The sequence below is a fragment of the Pseudorasbora parva genome, chromosome 9 (assembly GCF_024679245.1).
Source record: "Pseudorasbora parva isolate DD20220531a chromosome 9, ASM2467924v1, whole genome shotgun sequence".
Classification (NCBI taxonomy): Eukaryota; Metazoa; Chordata; class Actinopteri; order Cypriniformes; family Gobionidae; genus Pseudorasbora; species Pseudorasbora parva.
This window is the reverse complement of record NC_090180.1, coordinates 14,478,773-14,497,422: the sequence shown is the minus strand read 5'-3', so window position 1 is coordinate 14,497,422 and position 18,650 is coordinate 14,478,773. Positions and strand designations below refer to the sequence as shown.

The window sequence follows — 18,650 nt, the reverse complement described above, 5'->3', positions numbered from 1 at the left end:
AGAAGGAAATTAATAAATAAACAAAAGAAAGGACGAAAAGTGAATCAGAAAAAAGAAACGTTAACAGGACAAAAGAAAAAACAAATGAGCAAACAAAACACCCAAAACAAATATTGAAATGGTGAAAGAAAGAAAAGAATGAACAAAAGAACAAGCAAATGAAGCAAGAAATAACAAAGTTACAAACAAACAGCAAACTTGAAATAGTGAAAGAACAATCTAACGAAAACAAAAGAAAAGAAAAGGCGAAAGAAAGGAGTGAAAAAATAAGAGATGGTGAATAAAATAATTAAAAAATTAAGATAATGAAAAAAAAACTAAATATTGAATGAAAAAAGCTAATGAGAAGAATAGAAGCAGCTAATTAATAAATGAATAAATGAACAAAAGAAAGGACAAAAGAGTGAATCAGAAAAAAAGTCAAAAGGAAAGAAATTAAGGGCGACAGGAGGAGAGAAAGAACAAAAATGAAGAACGGAAAAAAACAAATGAGCGAGCAAACACCCAAAACAAATATAGCAATGGTGAACGAAAGAACCAAATATAGAAAGAAAAGAATGAAGAAAAGAACAAGCGAATGATAAAAAAAGAAAGAACAGGACAGAAAAGAAAAGAAAAGAAAAGAACATTAAGAAAAGTACAGAAAAAAACAGACTTCTAGTATTAAAGCGGTATGTTTCCAGAACAGAAGACACAGCTACAGTGATTCCCTTAATGTCCTAATCCGACACAGCGATGTTTATTAGATTCCAGTGAACCTCAGTGGAACATTTTTAATCCACACACAGGTAATGCAGCACTAAAATGCCATACAAATGATGAAACATATGAGAAACATCCTATGCACTTGAATTTACCACATAATGTTCACAAATGACAGAGAGGTTGGGCTTTGAATAATCATTATTCGTCACTTTTAGGACTAGGTTATAAGTCTGCCACAAGTCTAATTTTACCCGACATGCTTTTTTTTTCCATTTTTCTGATAATTATATAGATTCATAACATTCCATTTGTGCATGTAAATTAAATATTGAATTGATATAATCAATAATAAGATTTCCATTCATTCAAAATGATTGTATCTACTGTATAGCCTACATGCTATCTCTGGGTAGCTTAAAGGGATAGTTGACCAAAAATTAATTTCATCATTTACTCGTGCTCATGTCATTCCAAAACTGTATGACACACTTTTGCTTTCTGCAGAATGCAAAAGAAAAAAAAACAGGCATTTTTCAAATATCTGTTGTAAAAAACGTTTGTTTAAATGTGGTGGAAAATTCTATTCAAAAGATGTCCTAAAGACCTATTCCCAAACATCTCTCTCTTCTGCCTCATGAACGATGTCTAGGGATGAGAAACCAGGACAAGCTATTGCTCTGAGAGTTTCAGGCACCTCTGTAGGAAAGACGTTGTGAACACTAGAGACTGCTTTCTAGGGCATAATTACACTTATATCCACAATGGTCCCTCTGCTGTGCCCCCTCCAGAGGAAACCCAGTCACACTGTATCTATGTGGCGTCGCAAGGGAAGCTGAAGGACTCATCCTTTATACGAGGTTAGAGGGCGGACAGTGGGGGGACCGGAGAAAGAGGTTAAGAATGCCTCGCCACACCTTTTGCCCTTCCTGACCCACTTTCTCAGGGGGGCTTTTCAGCCATGACATGCCAAGATAAAAGAACGATTGAAATAGCCCGCGGGCTACAGCCTGGCCTCGTGAGCCGCTAATTTTGGTGGACGACCGTTTGAAACGGCTTTTGCTTTTACGTTGAAGTCGTTAGCACAGGCAGAGAGCCCAGCACAGCTGTCAATTACTTAATACCCACCAGCGCTCTCCCTGTAATTCAAATCAATTTACTGACAACTTAACCACAATTCAAGCGTTCAGATGGGCTCAAGCTCCACCAACAGGGCACCACAATTGTGCTTTTTAAGAAAGCTTGCATGAGATACGCTTTGGGGATCATTGCCCAGCTCTATTGTATCTACTGGCAATAGTTCTGACCAAATTAAGCACTAAACAACAAAACAAACATTATTCAATGTTAAACATTATTCATTATTCAACAAACATATTCATGGGGATTCATGAACTACACTGAACAATAATGATCTAACCTTTTCTCCAGACTCCAAACAACAACTTATATTGTGATGGGCTGATTTCAAAACGAAGCTTCGAACCATTATGAATCAGTGTATTGATTCATGTTTCGGATCACGTGTCAAACCGCCAAACTGCTGAAATCAAGTGACTTAGCTGATCCGAATGTCATGTTTCTGTTTAATTGAATATTCTATCTTTGACTGATATACTTTAGTTCAGCAGCTTAAACTCCGAGGACCCTGTACAGGGTGGGGATTGACATTGTCATTTATATACTTTCAATTTTAAATGTCTGTGGAGGAGCTATGATGTCGTATGTGGTGCCATTTAAAAGCTTAGACTCACTACTTTCTGGGGATATGCATCACTTTGGCATTTGTTTTACACAAAGTAGTATAAATTACTCTGGTACACTCTAAAAAATGCTGGGTTAAAAACAACCCAAGTTGGGTTGAAAATGCACCGACCCAACAATTGGGTTGTTTTAACCCAATGGTTGAGTTGTTCTTACCCAGCAATTGGGTTGTCTTAAGCAACATTTAACCCAACCACTGGGTTAAAACAACTCAACCATTGGGTTAAAACAACTCAACCATTGGGTTAAAACAACCCAATTGTTGGGTCGGTGCATTTTCAACCCAACTTGGGTTGTTTTTAACCCAGCATTTTTTAGAGTGTACCATTTCCGCCTGGATTTGGCCTACCCAAATTGAAAAGCTTCCCATACACACATACAGTGGTCTTGGTTCAAAATGTTGGTGTCATATTACAGGAAACCCTTTAAAGTTACATCCCTTCAGACCCATTTGAATAAATCTTGCCTACAACATGACACAGACAAACTTTTTTCCCACTATTTTCTAGAATTTAGTGGAAACAGCCCAAACTCTCTGCATGTTCCTAGAGCACACAGGGCCTGAGTTAAATACTTTCAAAAATGTATTTATATAAAAAAAAGTAATAAAAAAAAAAGCGCCTACTTTTTGGGGGGGTTATTACAGCTTAGACAACTTCATGTTTATGACCTTTAGCAGTGTTTTATTATAACTTCAAAGGGTTTCCTGTAAAATGACAGCAACATTTTGAACTTAGACCACTGTATGTGTTTAGGGGAAGCTTTTCAATTGGGGTAGGCCAAATCCAGGCAGAAATCCCAAAAAAATGGTCTTGGAGTTTAAGTAGTTAGAGCTTCATGCCTTTAGCCTAGAAGCATGTACCACATTGAGTATGAGTGTGCCAGGGAAAGTTACTTTTAAGTAAGTAACGCAGTTTGTTTTCCCATGTATTGACTGAAACCTCTCCTGTCCCCATTTTGAGAGAAATCGGCAGCAAGTGCAAAGGTGTTGTGTAAACATGATGGTTATCGTAGTTCTAGACTAAATCAGCAGGCATTTACTTTCATCAAAGTGAATAAAAACAGTAACATGCAAACTCAGAACATTATGCAATATAGATATTATAAATATGTTAAATAATAGAAATATATTTTCCCATGGTTTCACAGACAAGGCTCAAGTCTAGTCCTGGAATAAAATGCATGTTTTAACTGAAAACAACTTGCTCTGACATATCTTCAAATGTCAGTGCTATTGTCTCAAGATGCACACCAGTAATGTTTTTCTTTTCTTTCTTTTTATGGCACATTTATAAAAGCTTCTTAAATATCCTAACTGAACTAAGGCCAAATCCTGGCTAAATCTAAACCCAATCTGTGAAACCAGACCTGTATGTATTTAATCTCACGTTATTAACCAATGTCTTTGCTGCTGACGTTTGATGATCCAACTCAACCATAGCAACCAAAAAGTACTTTAGTTAATCATCACATTTGTGTGTTTTTTTTTTTTTTAGTTTTTAATGCTGAGATAAGGCTCTGTCCCAAATGGCACAATTCTTGCATTCTTGTGGACTTACAATGGCTGTCGCATTTGCACGTCCGTTACGTCCACGAGACTGCAGAGGTTTTTCATTTGTCCTTTTAGGTTTTAATAGGGTGCTTGCGAGCGTCCCATTTGAGGCCAATATGTGCCCTCGATGCATACTTTTGCAGCTACCCCAGTCAAAGCATGTGGCATACTGTCACAGAAGAGTGGATCAAGGGTCTAAGGTCTAATTTGGGACAGGGCCTAAAAGTGTTGAGTAGGGGGGTGGGGGGTTTGACTCTCTGCCCCTTTACAAGTGAAAGTGCCCTTTTTGATTGCACGGCAGTGTTCCCGTGAACGTGACTTCTACCGAGGTGGACCCCCGACCAAAATGCAATCTCTACCGAGGGGGTCCCTGGACAAGGTTATCTTTCAAGCAAAAACACACTTCTTTAGTGACATTGCTGATTTTGCTCTCGTGCTCATCCGGACGAAATCCCATATAAGGAATTTTGCCCTTTATGACATCATATAGGGCCATACTTTAAAAAAAAAACTTTCAGAAACTTTTTTGAATCCTGAGGGAGTGTATTTGGCACAGAAATATTGTCAAATGTCCAACTTGTTTTTTGGAAATTTTGGCCATGTTTAGCATTAAAATCCAACTCATTAACAGTGTCAATGAATCAGAATGGATTAAAATAGCATTAGTCCCCCTCTTTAATAAAAACAAACAATTAAGCCCAGCTCAAGTGAGAAAAAGTAATGTAACATTACTTTCCATAAAAAGTAACTATCGCAATCAAGTTACTTTATTAAAGAGTAATGCAATAGTGTTATATAAAAGTACATTACTTTTAAAAGCTACTTTCCCCAACACTGGTGCTTATCAGAAGCACTTTTACACTGGATCATTATGTCTGGAATCACAACATTAGTGCAAATCTGTTGTAGACTGATTGTATATAGCTACGTTGAACACTAAAATATAATGTAACAATGCCTAACAACATTTGCATGTGCATGTCCTATTTGTGCATGCATAATTTGTGTGAATGATGAAATGAAAGGCAATTGCTATCCCTTGCGTTTGTGTGTACAAGAATATGCAATGTCTGCCAAATTTCAAATGGAAAAGTGAGTTCCATTTGACTTGACATTTTTAATGTCCCAACAGGTATGACCCCGTCACACTGAAAGAAAAGCAAGAGCAAAGCTTCCGTTAGCCATTTCACTTTCTTATCACCGCACTCCAACCTTGCCAAAACTCAAATGAAAATGCAAGCCTGTCAATTGGTCCTTGTAGGTGGGATTTTTTTGGAGTAAGTGGGAAGTGACAGTCCAGAATAATTAGCAATTTGTATTTTAGAAATCATTATGTCTACAGTAAAACAACACATTAGAAATATTATAGAGAATTTGTCTGTCTGTCTGTCTGTCTGTCTGTCTGCCTCTCTCTGTCTCTCTCTCTCTCTCTCTCTCTCTCTCTCTCTCTCTCTCTCTCTCTCTCTCTCTCTCTCTCTCTCTATCTATCTATATCCATCCATCCATCCGTCCGTCCGTCCGTCCGTCCGTCCGTCCGTCCATGAAAGTGTAAGACCTAACATCTTGGTCCATTATATATAAGAGTCTCAATAAAAGCATTTCATTATTTAAGTCACTATTTTGAGAAAATTACATTTCTGCATGATCAAGTAATATATAAAGCATTTTGGGGTTGAATTTTCAGGAAAAACAGCTGCCTTGTGATATTGTGTTGTATACCATTACAGTGATATAAAGTGACTATGATGTATGAATTTTGCTATACCGACTCATCAACAATATTTTTTATGAATCTGGTTATTATGGTGGAGCGTTTGCACTAATCTTCGGGGAACATATGCTTACAGACCAGGGATCTCATTTATAAAACTTTGCGTAAGATTTCATCCTAAAAGCTAGATTTTGTGTACGCACGAAAAAAAATCTGTTTTAAAAAACCATGCATACGCCAGAAGCTGCGCAAAATTCCCTTTATAAATCACAGCCAGCAGCAGATTGTGCGTACATTCTTCTCCCCCCTGACTCCTCCCCAAAATCACCATATATGGAGCTTACAATGCCTAGTTTTACTATGCATGACCTCATCTGCATATCATTTGCATGCATATTCCCATCCACGTGACACCATGTTTAACACTGTCAAAGGTAAAAGACATTGAAAAATATTAGATACGGACTATAAATGCTATTTGTGCCTTACACATTACATTGCTGAATATCATTCAATATCCTTTTTATGTTGTAGAATAAATATATCAAAATATCCATAAAAAACATAAATAAATAAAGTGTTATTTTAGGCTAATTAAAAATATTTTGTTAATTGTAAACACTTCAAATCGAATAAAATTAATGCAGTTTTGCTGATAATATCCCCAGATGAAAACTCGTTCTCTCCTTATACTGCCATTGGCGTAATCCTCCAACAGAGTCAGCAGTGCCATCATGAAGCGTTACATACTCGGGTCACCGGAGGATTTTTGTTTTTAACAAATAGACTGATAGTTAACACCTCGACAAAATCACAGAATTAATTTGTGGGGGGAAATTGAAGACGAAAATGTTATAGTGAACACATGCTTCTTCATGACGGTTTTGTAATGAACACCCTAATAGTTAATAGTTAGGACTGATGATGAGTAGTGATTGTGCTTCATGACTGTATTTGCAGACTTTGACATTTTATGATATATGCAGCCTACATTTAGGAAAATATTTAGTTTTTACACTGTGTTGTGCAGTTCTCTAATAAAAGGGTATTTCATGCTATTCTGTATCACATGTAGTCGTGCCATCTCCTCCTGCGCTCCCGTTGTGGATTATGTGACTGTAAGGCAGCGATATATTATTTTAATACATTTTGAGTTACGTTTGGATTTTACTAGATGCATATAGCCTAAACCAATCGGCACAAATAACACTGTTGGATTTAATCTTCATAACAATGTGGATATAACATATGAAATGGAGTGAAAATTAAATGTCATTAATTAATTCTTATAATCGTTCTTCTCCCATTTATTTTCTACAGTCTAACTTCAGTTCACGACCTCACCATCTGTGACGCCAATTCCCTTTGTCTCCAGAATGTGCGTACGCACAGCTCAAAGTTTGCTTAAAGGTGCGCACATTCTCCTGTCAAGGTTGTTTTTTATAGATCACATCCTTTGCGTGGGAACTGGCGTACGTACGTTTCCAGCCCCGTTTTGTGCGTACGCACGCTTTATAAATGAGACCTCAAGTCTAGTCTGATTTCCCGTTAAAGTGAAGCAATCCTGGACAGGTTGCAGGTCAGAATGATCTTCTTGTTTAAATTCATCCCGCATTCTCAGTGCCTCAGGTGTGTCACTGTAAACAACAGTTGGGAAGCACCTGTTTAAGCGCGCACAGCTGTGAGACGGCTCCCTACGCACATACAGCGACTGAATCCGCAGAGGGTGAGTCGGGTGAGCAGACTAAACCCACGGTAACATCACACCTCCTCCACTCTGTATGCAAAGCGCTCCATCAATATTGAACGCCAACCACATTGTCCTGCTGCATCTGAATGTAGATACGGGGTCTTAGGGAGGGAACGGCACTCACTCGCTGGGCGGTTAAAGATAACGGAGTGAAAGGGACTGACGCACTTAGTGACAAGAGGTGAGGAAAAAAAAAACAGCACACAGAAGATAAGACTCTGTGCTTGGCAAACTGACCTTGTGTGTGTTTTTGTGTGTCCGAGTAAGTAGGAGAGGCACATGGAGTTCAGCAAGGCCAACTTCAGTACTTTCAATTCTGTGCACTTTGTGATGAATGCGGCTGTAAGGTTGGTGTAAAAAAATAAAAGAGAGCCTTGGGTCTGGAAATGCATACGAACAACTCGTAGTGTATCAACTGATATTCTGAAGAATGCAAAATAGTACATGCTTTGAAATACACCATCTTTGCTCATGGCAACACTGTACTTTTTTTTAACCAATCACCTGACCTGTAAATATCTTGGACCGCCAGAGGGATTTGTCATTTGACAATGAAATTATGATACTTATTGGTTGATAGCACCAACAGGATGAGAATATTTCCGGAATGAATAGAAAATTTAAATAGTTTTAAGAATTAGAAATAATAGCTCTCCAAAAAGAAGATTATAATAATATTAATATCAATGATAACTATTACTTTTATTATTATTAATATTATTATTATTATTATTATTACTCAAAAATGCACCAGTTAAACATCTACTGTACTAATAAATTACTAGCATGTTATATGTTGTTGTATGAGTATGCTTTTAGGTGACACACTGGTATTCAAATGTTGGCAAATACTATTATTTTTATGTTATGGCTTATAATTGATAAATGGTTGGTATTAATATTCAATCCTCTTTTCCTAAACACAAATATGGTAAGACAATAAGATTAAATTAGTCAACTAATTTAGTTAACAATGAACAACACTTTATAATCTTATAATCTTAAAAAAGGGACTAATTTATAATCTTAGTTCATGTTAATTTCAACATTTACTAAATCATTATTAAAATCAAAAGTTGTAATTGTTAACATTAGTTAATGGATTGTGAACTACAATCACAATGAACTAACAATGAACAGCTGCATTTTTATTAACTAACATTAGCAAAGATGAATAAATATAACAAATGTATTGCTCATTGTAACTTAATACATCAATATTTAATTTATAATTTATGCAGTGCATACTGTTAAAAATTGTATTCAATTTCTGTATATTTCCTGTTAGACAGGTAGGGGCACAGGTAAATATGACATTTATTATGGGGTTATATGAGGATTGTGTTTAAGTACACAAATTAAAGGAGTACTTCAGCACTTGGAAGATGAATCTGTATTTTAACTGGGTCATTAATGTAGTAGAAATGTGAAATTATTTTTGAATTTGGTGCTTTCTAGACTTAAAAAAGACAGAAAAAGTATTTTTGTCTCATGGGGATGAAAGACAACAATTCCCAGAATGCTTCGCTGCCCTGTGAGGCCACTCCCAAAGCCACCACTACTGGATTATTGTGACTAAGATGGAGAAACGACACTACAATAAATACTAAACGTGTCTGTTCAATATAATGAGGGAGCCGCTGCGCGAGTGTCACAGCACTAACGCTGCGGGAGTCAGATTACATTTACTGTCATGAATGAGCTGATGAGCTCTCGTGATGAGAGCTGAGGTAATCACGACTGCGCTCGAGGCATAACTTACATTCACAGCGTGTGTTCAGTCTGGCGCGTTTTCAGTTCATCCCTTTGAAAGCTTAACTTTCAAATAAATTAATTTGAGAAGTTAAAACATTGCTCAGCATAGCTCCGTTTACATGAATGCCTGCAGCTGTGAGCTGAGCTGTGAGTGTGATCTCCCATCCCCCATGTGCGGGTTGAAATCATGTGGAAATGGCTCCCTCTGCTGGCTGTAGTCTTTAGCCTCTGGCCAAAAATTCCTCAGATGAAGCAAATATCAGAGATGTCAGTTTGAAATAAAATGCATAAATCTCGTGTCTCAGGGAGATATGAGGGGGAAAGCAAAATCATTTGAATATACTCCAGGGTGGAAGCAAAATCATTTGAATATACTCCAGGGTTTCTACTGATACAAAGCCATATGCTAATCACTGAAGTAATCCTTTAAAAGTTTTATTTTTTGAAGCCTAATAAATGTCATTTTTTAAAATATAAATTTCAATTACACTGTAATGTTGAAAGGCTATAATTAATATTTAAAATGCGTGTGTGGGGGGTATTTTTCAGAGAGACATCAGTAGCTGTATTATCAGCGATACTTCATTCATAAAAAAAACTTCATTAAACAAGTATTTAAAAATATACCGTACATGTTGTTTCTTCATACTGTATGTTGTACATTCATTTGGAGATTAACTATGAAATTATTACATAATAATTTATATGAAAAACATCCGTTTTTAATTGTGATTAATTGCTATTAATGTGTGATTAACCAAGTTATTTATTTTTTATTCGATTGACAGCATTATTAAATATCAAATATGTTCAGATTTAGTGATTTTTGTGTTAGACAAACTTCTATGCAATATTGAACTATGCAAATAATCAGTGGCGTGATGCAGCAGCTCTAAGATAGTTTAGCTCTCCTGTGAAATACTATAAATAAATGTAGGCAAGGAGATGTTCATGTTATTGAGCATAATTTTACTGTTTTATCTGATTTGCCAACATACAGCAAAATAATAAATTAGAAACTCATTCTATCTTCATCATCCACTGATAATTCTCTTGTTTATTTGATATGATATAAACTGAACAATTTCACGAGCAAAACACTCGTGATCATATTTTAGTCCACCATCACGTTAGGACATCCAACGGCAGTACTACAGGCCTTCGAGCAATAAAACTGCAGTCAGTGTGAATGCAATACAAGAGAGCAGAACTACACCGTTGTTTTCTGTTGCTATTAAAAAATTATAAACAACTCACATTCTTTATTACATTAATCCGGACATCTCGCGGGCCGCATTCTCTGAGGGAGAGGCAGAGCGTGCCACTGAATGCAGCAGACAAATCATTTTTATCTGGGACCCCGGCGGGTATTGACAAACCAGGGATGCATTTAGATAGCCCAATTAAAATGGGGAAATGAACCGACATCAGGCACTTTGAAAACGCTGCAGCCCTCTCGTCCTCCTACTCTTCAAAGGCCAGACTCGCCACGAAGAGCGACGAGGGGAAGGGGGGGGGGCTTCAAAGGGAAGAAATTCTCCTCCACGGGCGAGCAACTGGAGGCAGAGCAGAAACCCGAGGCAGCCGAGGCAAGGCAGAGCACGGTTTTCAGATCGACTTCACAGCAGGTCTCTACGCTAAAAATCTTTTTTAGAAGCATTCCTGTCTCCAAGTTAAAATTAGGGGCACAGTCGAAGTTAGGTTAACTTTAATGTAATGTGTCATTACAGCATACATTCGCATAAGCTAGCATTCCAAAACTGAATACAGAATTACTTCAGAACTGACTTGATATGGGCGATAAGAACAAATAATTTTACATCGAACTATGTATTGCATAAAATATTTTATATTTTACATAATCAAGCAGAATTGTCCATATTTGATAATATGGTTAATATTTTCTGATAACTTTGAGTGATCTTAAATACAACACTTTCCTAACTACACGTGACGTGACAAAATAAAAGGTACACTGTAAACCCTAATGCTGTCTTTACTTAAACAAATCAAGTAATCTTGACTAAATATTACTAGTTTAGTCCAGAAACTCAAAAATATAAGTTAGTATAACGTATTAACCTACAAAATACATAAACTAAGATTTCAGGTTGTATGAACTCAAAATCATAACTAATTAAAATAACTCACTCTGGTCTTGTTTTGATGCGATTGGCCATGCAAGGAGTTCTGTCTAGCAACAAGAGTACTAATTCACTGATTGGTGACATTCCCATCAATCTTTGTGTTTGTGAGACACATTTGTTATGGAACAAAAAGTCAAGAAAAAATATCAACAAGTATTAATAATAATAGCCATGAGATCCTTTACTGTTGTGTTTTGTGTGTGTGTGTGTGTGTGTGTGTGTGTGTGTGTGTGTGTGTGTGTGTGTGTGTGTGTGTGTGTGTGTGTGTGTGTGTGTGTGTGTGTGTGTGTGTGTGTGTGTGTGTGTGTGTGTGTGTGTGTGTGTGCACAAAATGTTTAAATCTACAGCATTACTTAGACACACAGAGACATCAAGAATCTGCGTATGAATCTCTACAATGGTGACAATAAAAAATAATATATCTTTAATAATTTAAGATAAACAGATCAACTTTGAACATAAGCTACAAAAACATCAGAACAAAACAACAAAAGTAAAAGCAAATAGTAAGAATCAAAGAAAATTAGTCACAATTCAGATGCATAATTTTTTCTTGCCGCAATGCATGTTGGAACCCATTGGGGCGTTTTGATTGGTAGTACCAGCATGGTGTAATGAACTTAACAATTTAAGTACAGTGAACCTGAGCACCAAGTTAAGTGAACTTAAATATAAAAATTTTGGGAGTCTCCATTAATCAATTGAATTGAGGGAACAAATGTACTCAAATCAATTGAGTTAAATCAACTTATTAGGGTTTTCAGTGTATATTTCCATAGTTATTTGAGAATTTTTCCTAACCAGACGGGGTCGCATTGCAACACGCGATGAATTCTATTTTATATAGAACACACGATGAGAGTCTATTTTATATAGAACACACGATGAGAGTCTATTTTAGATAGAACACGCGATGAGAGTCTATTTCTGCGACTTCGCGGCTGGAACACCAACACAAAACATGGCAATGATAAATCTCAGGTAATGTTTATGTGCTTTATTTAAAGTGTGTAATGTGACTTTGAATGTCACTTTGAGTGCTCCCAGCTTTGTAATGTCGTCATACTAAAAGCCTCAGATATCGAAAAAGAACGTTTCAACAGTGAACAAATAAGAATATTCTACAAAGATTGCTTTAGTAACGTAGTATGTATTTTTGATAATGTCAATGGTGTAATATTTGTGAATCTGATTATGTTCTTATCCGTTTCCTTGCGAGTGCCGTCAAGATTAATCTCACTGTAAAAATAAAAAAAATCCAACTTATGTTTTGTATGACAAATTCAGCTTTTAAAGTTTATTCAACTATTTAACATGAAAAAGTTGAGATAACTCAAAGTTTGTACAACTATTGACCCTAAGTTGAGAAAACTCAAAAATGTTCTGTAGCTAGTTGCCTTAAACTTTTAAGTTCTCTTATTTTATTTATTTTTTAACAGTGTGGTGCCGTACACTTGTCTCGAGAGCCTGCCCACAGCCTTTTCTGATTGGCTGTGGTTTTTGATAGATTTTTCGCATCTTGTAGTAGCGTTGTGTCTGGGGTGGTCAGACAAATAGCTTGACGCTGGAATCTCATCGCATTGCGTCTAGTTAGGACACGGTGTAAGCGGCCATCAGCGGCGGCCATCAGTGGCGGACTGATCACCGCCAAAAATATATTGGTATGGTAACAGTTCATTTCAATTAGTCATTAACAAACATTTTGGGCCCTATTTTAACGATCTATGTGCAAATCCACTTTTGCTAATTTAACGGCAGGAACACCCTGCGCATGGTCCAAAAGGGTTGTACCCTTAGTCTCTTGAGTAATCAGTGTGTTTTTGCCGTAACGTGCGATAAATCAATAAGAGTCTGAGTACGGTACGGTTCGCTTAAACAGTACCACCTCGGTTGAGGTTCCAAGTGTGCCGTACCGATAATAAAAAGTGGCGTGTAAACACTGCAGATCACCAATTGTTCAGAGAGAATGGTCACTACCATTATTTGCTTTTGTGACAGTGATATAGCCATTGCGAATACAAGATTAGTTTACCCTTATGCGCCGTCAGGCAAATCAAATGATGCCGTTATTTGCGCTTTGCTGTACGAGTGCCTAAGTGTCTTGTTTTTTAGAAGTATTTTGTTTTGCTGCCATCAGCCTCCTTTGAAACAAACTTGTTCGTCTTGTAGTTAAAAACAACCACATACCGAGGAGTCCCACCCACTTTAAAGCCACGCTGGGCCGAACCGAGGCGTACCACGCATTGGAAAAGCGAAGCGAGCTAAGCGGAGCCGTACAGTACCGAGCGTTAACATGCTGTGGAAAAGTGCTATTAGGAAGACACTCCTCCCTGGAATCATGCCATTTGTTGTAATTTGCAGGTTTGGTGCTTCAACAAAGCCTGTAATTGGACACATTTATGTAGCGGCATGCATTGGTGAATGGATGCATTAGATATTGTTAGGAAATAATCATGTATATTTGTGAAATTCATGTAATCAGCAGTTAAATATTCTGGACATATTACTCTGAAGTGGACTGAGAATATCCTCTGGTTTTTTTTATGGACTGTGTGACTCATTACTCAGTGGAAAATCATCTTTATTTTCTGTTCTTCATGCACCATTTAGTTTGCCAGTGTAAGATATCCCCCTAAATAATATTCTATCATTATTTATTGACCAGAATTTTATTTATTGGGTTAAATATCCCTTTAAGTGAGTTAGGGTGCGTTCACACTTGTAGTTCGGTTCGTTTGGTTCGTTTGGTCCGGACCAAAAAACAAAAACAAACATAATAGTCCTGGTTCGCTTAGCGTTCACACGGGCATTTTTAACAGCGAACCTAAAGTTACTGAACCAAAGGCACAGGGAGACGCTCACAACCTGATTGGTCGGTTTATATGACGTAGGAGCTCGCTTACCGAACATTCAAAACAATGCTGTGTGCGGATTACACGCGCGGGCATTTTATGCGTGTACATGGTATTATTTTTTACCAGAGAACTCATGAAGAGCCCATGAAATGTTCAAAACATTCAAAACAACGCTGTGTGCTGGATTAAACGCGATCATTTTATGCGTGTAACACATTTGGCATTATTTCTTACCAGAGAACTCATGAAGAGCTCATGAAATGTTCAAAACAACGCTGTGTGCTGGATTAAACGTGATCATTTTATGCGTGTACATGTGGCATTATTTTTACCCGCTGAGAACTCATGAAGAGCTCATAAAATGTTCAAAACATTCAAAACAGCAGCAGGATTTCCTCCGTTGTGCAGAACAGAGACGGCCGCTGTCGTCTGCACTGCTAATAATGGGCAACACAGGAACTTTGATGAGAAGAGCCAGGTATGCTTTTTGTGTGTTTTTTCTAGCATTTTCGAAACATGCTCGTCTGACCAAATATTGATGAGGCTCTTCCTCGTTGCTCCACGTTTGCCCTCTAATGTTAAAGTTATTCATTTTGGATACACCGATCTTTCCGCGTCGTCAAATCAGCTGCATTATGCGTCGCATCTTGTGACATTACGTCCGGTTTTTGGTCCGTTTACATGTCTTTGGTCCGTGTTGCGTTCATATATCAATCGAACCGCACCAGAGTTCGTTTGGAAGCGGACCGAGACCCATCTTTTTAGCGGTCTCGGTCCGCTTGTTTGGTGCGCACCAGAGTTCGGGTGGCAGCGTTCACATATGTTCAAATGAACCGCACTAACCGAGCAACCGCACCAGGGTTTGTTTTAATCGAACCAAACATGACAAGTGTGAACGCACCCTTAGACACCAAGTGATCTAAGAATCTCAGTCCAGAGGGTCAGTACGTCTCAGAAGGATCGTGAATAGGCTGTGGCAGGCCTGAAAAGGCGACACTTTGTTTTTAATGAGTGTCACTCCATTCCTTCTCTGCTCTGATTTTCCTCCACAATACACTGCTACAAACCCTATAGAGCAACAGGCACTCCAGGACATTCACTCTAAACAGACACTTTACATGAAAAAGAAAAAGTATATGCCCAAACAAATGCAGGCCAATATATTTATATATATATATATATATATATATATATATATATATATATATATATATATATATATATATATATATATATAATAATTCCTGTCATGGCAAAGCTGAATTTTAGAAATAAATCTTTTCAAACATTTAAATGTCTTAACTGAAGAGGTGTGTGTACGCACACACGCACACACCCACCCACCCACACCCACACACACACACACACACACACCCACACCCACACACACACACACACACACACACACACACACACACACACACACACACACACACACACACACACACCCACACACACACACACACACACACACACACACACACACACACACACACACACACACAGTGTTCCAAATTATTATGCAAGTGACATATCAGTAGATTTTTAATACAATAAACATTCAGATTTTTGTTTTTCAAAGAAAGTGTTTATTTGTTTTATTTCAGGTCACAGTTCTCATGCATTATTAAGAGGAAGAAAGATCTTTCTGAAGATGAAAAGCTTGAAATAGTGCAATGATATGCAAAAGGCATGAAAACAACTAATATTGTGTGAAAACTAAATGAAGATAATCAAACTATCATAAGTTTGAGAATAATTTACAGCACAAGATAACTGATTATTACAGACAAAAGCTAATTAAGGAAAATGTAATAATTGGCATTGTTAATAGCTGTCCTTTTAATACACAGTTGAGCAGCAAACAGGTATTTAAAGCTGCTGGTGTATCTGGAGTCTCAAGAACCTCTCCATGCAGGCTGGCAGTTGTGTGTAAAGTTCCAATTTAACCGCCTCTAACCAAAGCTCACACCAAGACATGTTTACAGTGGCTGTAGAAATACACAAAGACTCATTTTAAAATAGTTTTATTCACTGACAAATGGCGTACTACAATATGGATGGTCTAGAGATGAATGGATTTCTGGATAGTCGGTGAGTAGCCACCACATTCCATCAAGACTGCAACGTCAGATGATTTGGGTTGGAATATTGGGAAGTGAGATGGAAGGTCCATTAGGGTCTCTGAGGGTTTCAAATTGACTTCTGCAAAATATGTGAGGATTATAACTGACCGTTTTCTGCTATGGTATAAAAAGAAGGATAGTGCCTTCTGAAATGAAAGGATTTTCATTCAGGACAATGCACTATCCCATGCTGTTTGAAAATGTATTTCTACAGCCACTGAACATTTCTCTGTGTGAGTTTTGGTTAGCAATAACTAAAATGCAACTTTACACACAACTGCAAACCTGCGGAGAGGTTTCTGAGACTCCCCAAAAAAAAAACACACAAAAAAAACAGCAGCTTCAAATACCTGTTTTGTTGCTCAACGGAGGCTTTTTTTAAATAGCTGTCTTTTTAATGCATTTTTTGATTGATTGATTGATTGATTGATTGATTGATTGATTGATTGATTGATTGATTGATTGATTGGTTGATTGATTGGTTGATTGATTTGTTGATTTGTTGATTGTTTGATTGACTGACTGACTGACTGACTGACTGGTTGGCTGGTTGGTTGGTTGATTGATTGATTGATTGATTGATTGATTGATTGACTGACTGACTGACTGACTGACTGCTTGCTTGCTTGATTGATTGATTGATTGATTGATTGATTGATTGATTGATTGATTGATTGATTGATTGATTGATTGATTGATTGATTGATTGATTGATTGATTGGAAAATAATTAAAATACATTGTCCAAAAACGGATCATACAACATTTCAAAACTGTTGAGGATAATACAAAAAAAGCTGAAAGCTTATTTCCATTGAGGTTCTCTATGTTTACAAAATGGAAAAACATACAGATTTGCAAATTAGCATCAAGTTCAGAATCTCACATTCCATCACCTTCAATTAATGAAGAGAGGTTTTTTTGAAAAGAGGGGTTTTTTTTAAACTTTTTTTTCCTCCTTTCTACTTTTATCTGCTTCATACAACAAGGTAAATCATTCCAGGCTATAGCACTGGTACATAAAAAAGAATTCAACCCTATTAATCTCTTAAATCTTCGAGGATAAATATCAGTTCTTCCTCCCAGTGTGGAATGACTATGCACATTTCTAACAAGTACATAATAAGGCTTATCTGACCATGTCCTCTTGTGCTGTAAATTACACACACATCTTATGATAGTTTGTCAATCTCCATTCAGTATTCACACAATATTAGTTCTTGCAGGATCACTATCATCAAAGATGACTGGCAGTTAGCATGCAGTTTGGATAGGCGGTATGGTTCTGTTCTGGGCAAGAACTCCCTGCCTAAGAGCAGGTAGAACAGCAATAACCCCCTTAGGATAAACACAACAGAACCAAAGAATTGGGATATCATACATTTTCTTAATGACAATAATTAAATGTTCAACATAATTGAAGAAATTAGTCTGATTCAAGAGGAATATCAGAAAGCTCAGTCCTGACTGGACGAGAGGAGGAGCTGGGGATGGAGAAGGGTAATTGGCTCCTGAGCAATGCAATAAAGCTGCTGATAATACTGAATGAACTGTGTGTGTATATATATACACACACTACCGTCAAAAGTTTAAGAATGGTACGATTTTTTTAAATGTTTTTAAATAAGTCTCTGCTGCTCAACAAAGCTGCATTTATGTTATTAGAAATACAAAAAAGCTTTAATATTGTGAAATATTATTAAAATATAAATTAACTGTGTTCTGTGTAAATGTTTTAAAAATGTAATTTATTCCTGTGATGCAAAGCTAAAATTTGAGCATCATTACTCCAGTCTTCAGTGTCTCATGATCCTTAAGAAATCATTCTAATATGATGATTTACTGCTCAAGAAACATTTGTGATTATTATCAATGCTGAAACAGTTGTGTATTTAAATTTTTTTAGGATTCTTTGATGAATAGAAAGTTCAAAAGAATATGTATCTGAAATAAAAAGCTTTTGTAACATTGAACTACCATTTAAATGTTTTGGGTCGTTAAGAATTGTAATTTGTTTTTTTTTTTTTGGGGGGGGGGGGGGGGCACTGAAGTGTGACACTGAAGACTGGAGTAATAATGCTCAAAGTTTTGCATCACAGGAATAAATGACATTTTAAAATATATTCAAATAGAACAGTTATTTTATATGTTAATAATATTGCAGCTTTTTAAAATTTCTAATAACATAAATGCAGCCTTGGTGAGAAGAAGAGACTTCTTTAAAAACATTTTAAAAATCTTCTAAAACTTTTGACCGGTACAGTATATATACAAGGAGTGCAGAATTAT

General features: G+C 36.8%; 1 protein-coding gene across 8 annotated transcripts in view; it reads right to left on the bottom strand.

The window, feature by feature from the left end:
* ptprfb (protein tyrosine phosphatase receptor type Fb) overlaps positions 1-18,650 on the bottom strand; it is a 262,848-nt gene that overhangs the window by 180,539 nt on the left and 63,659 nt on the right. The window lies entirely within an intron of this gene.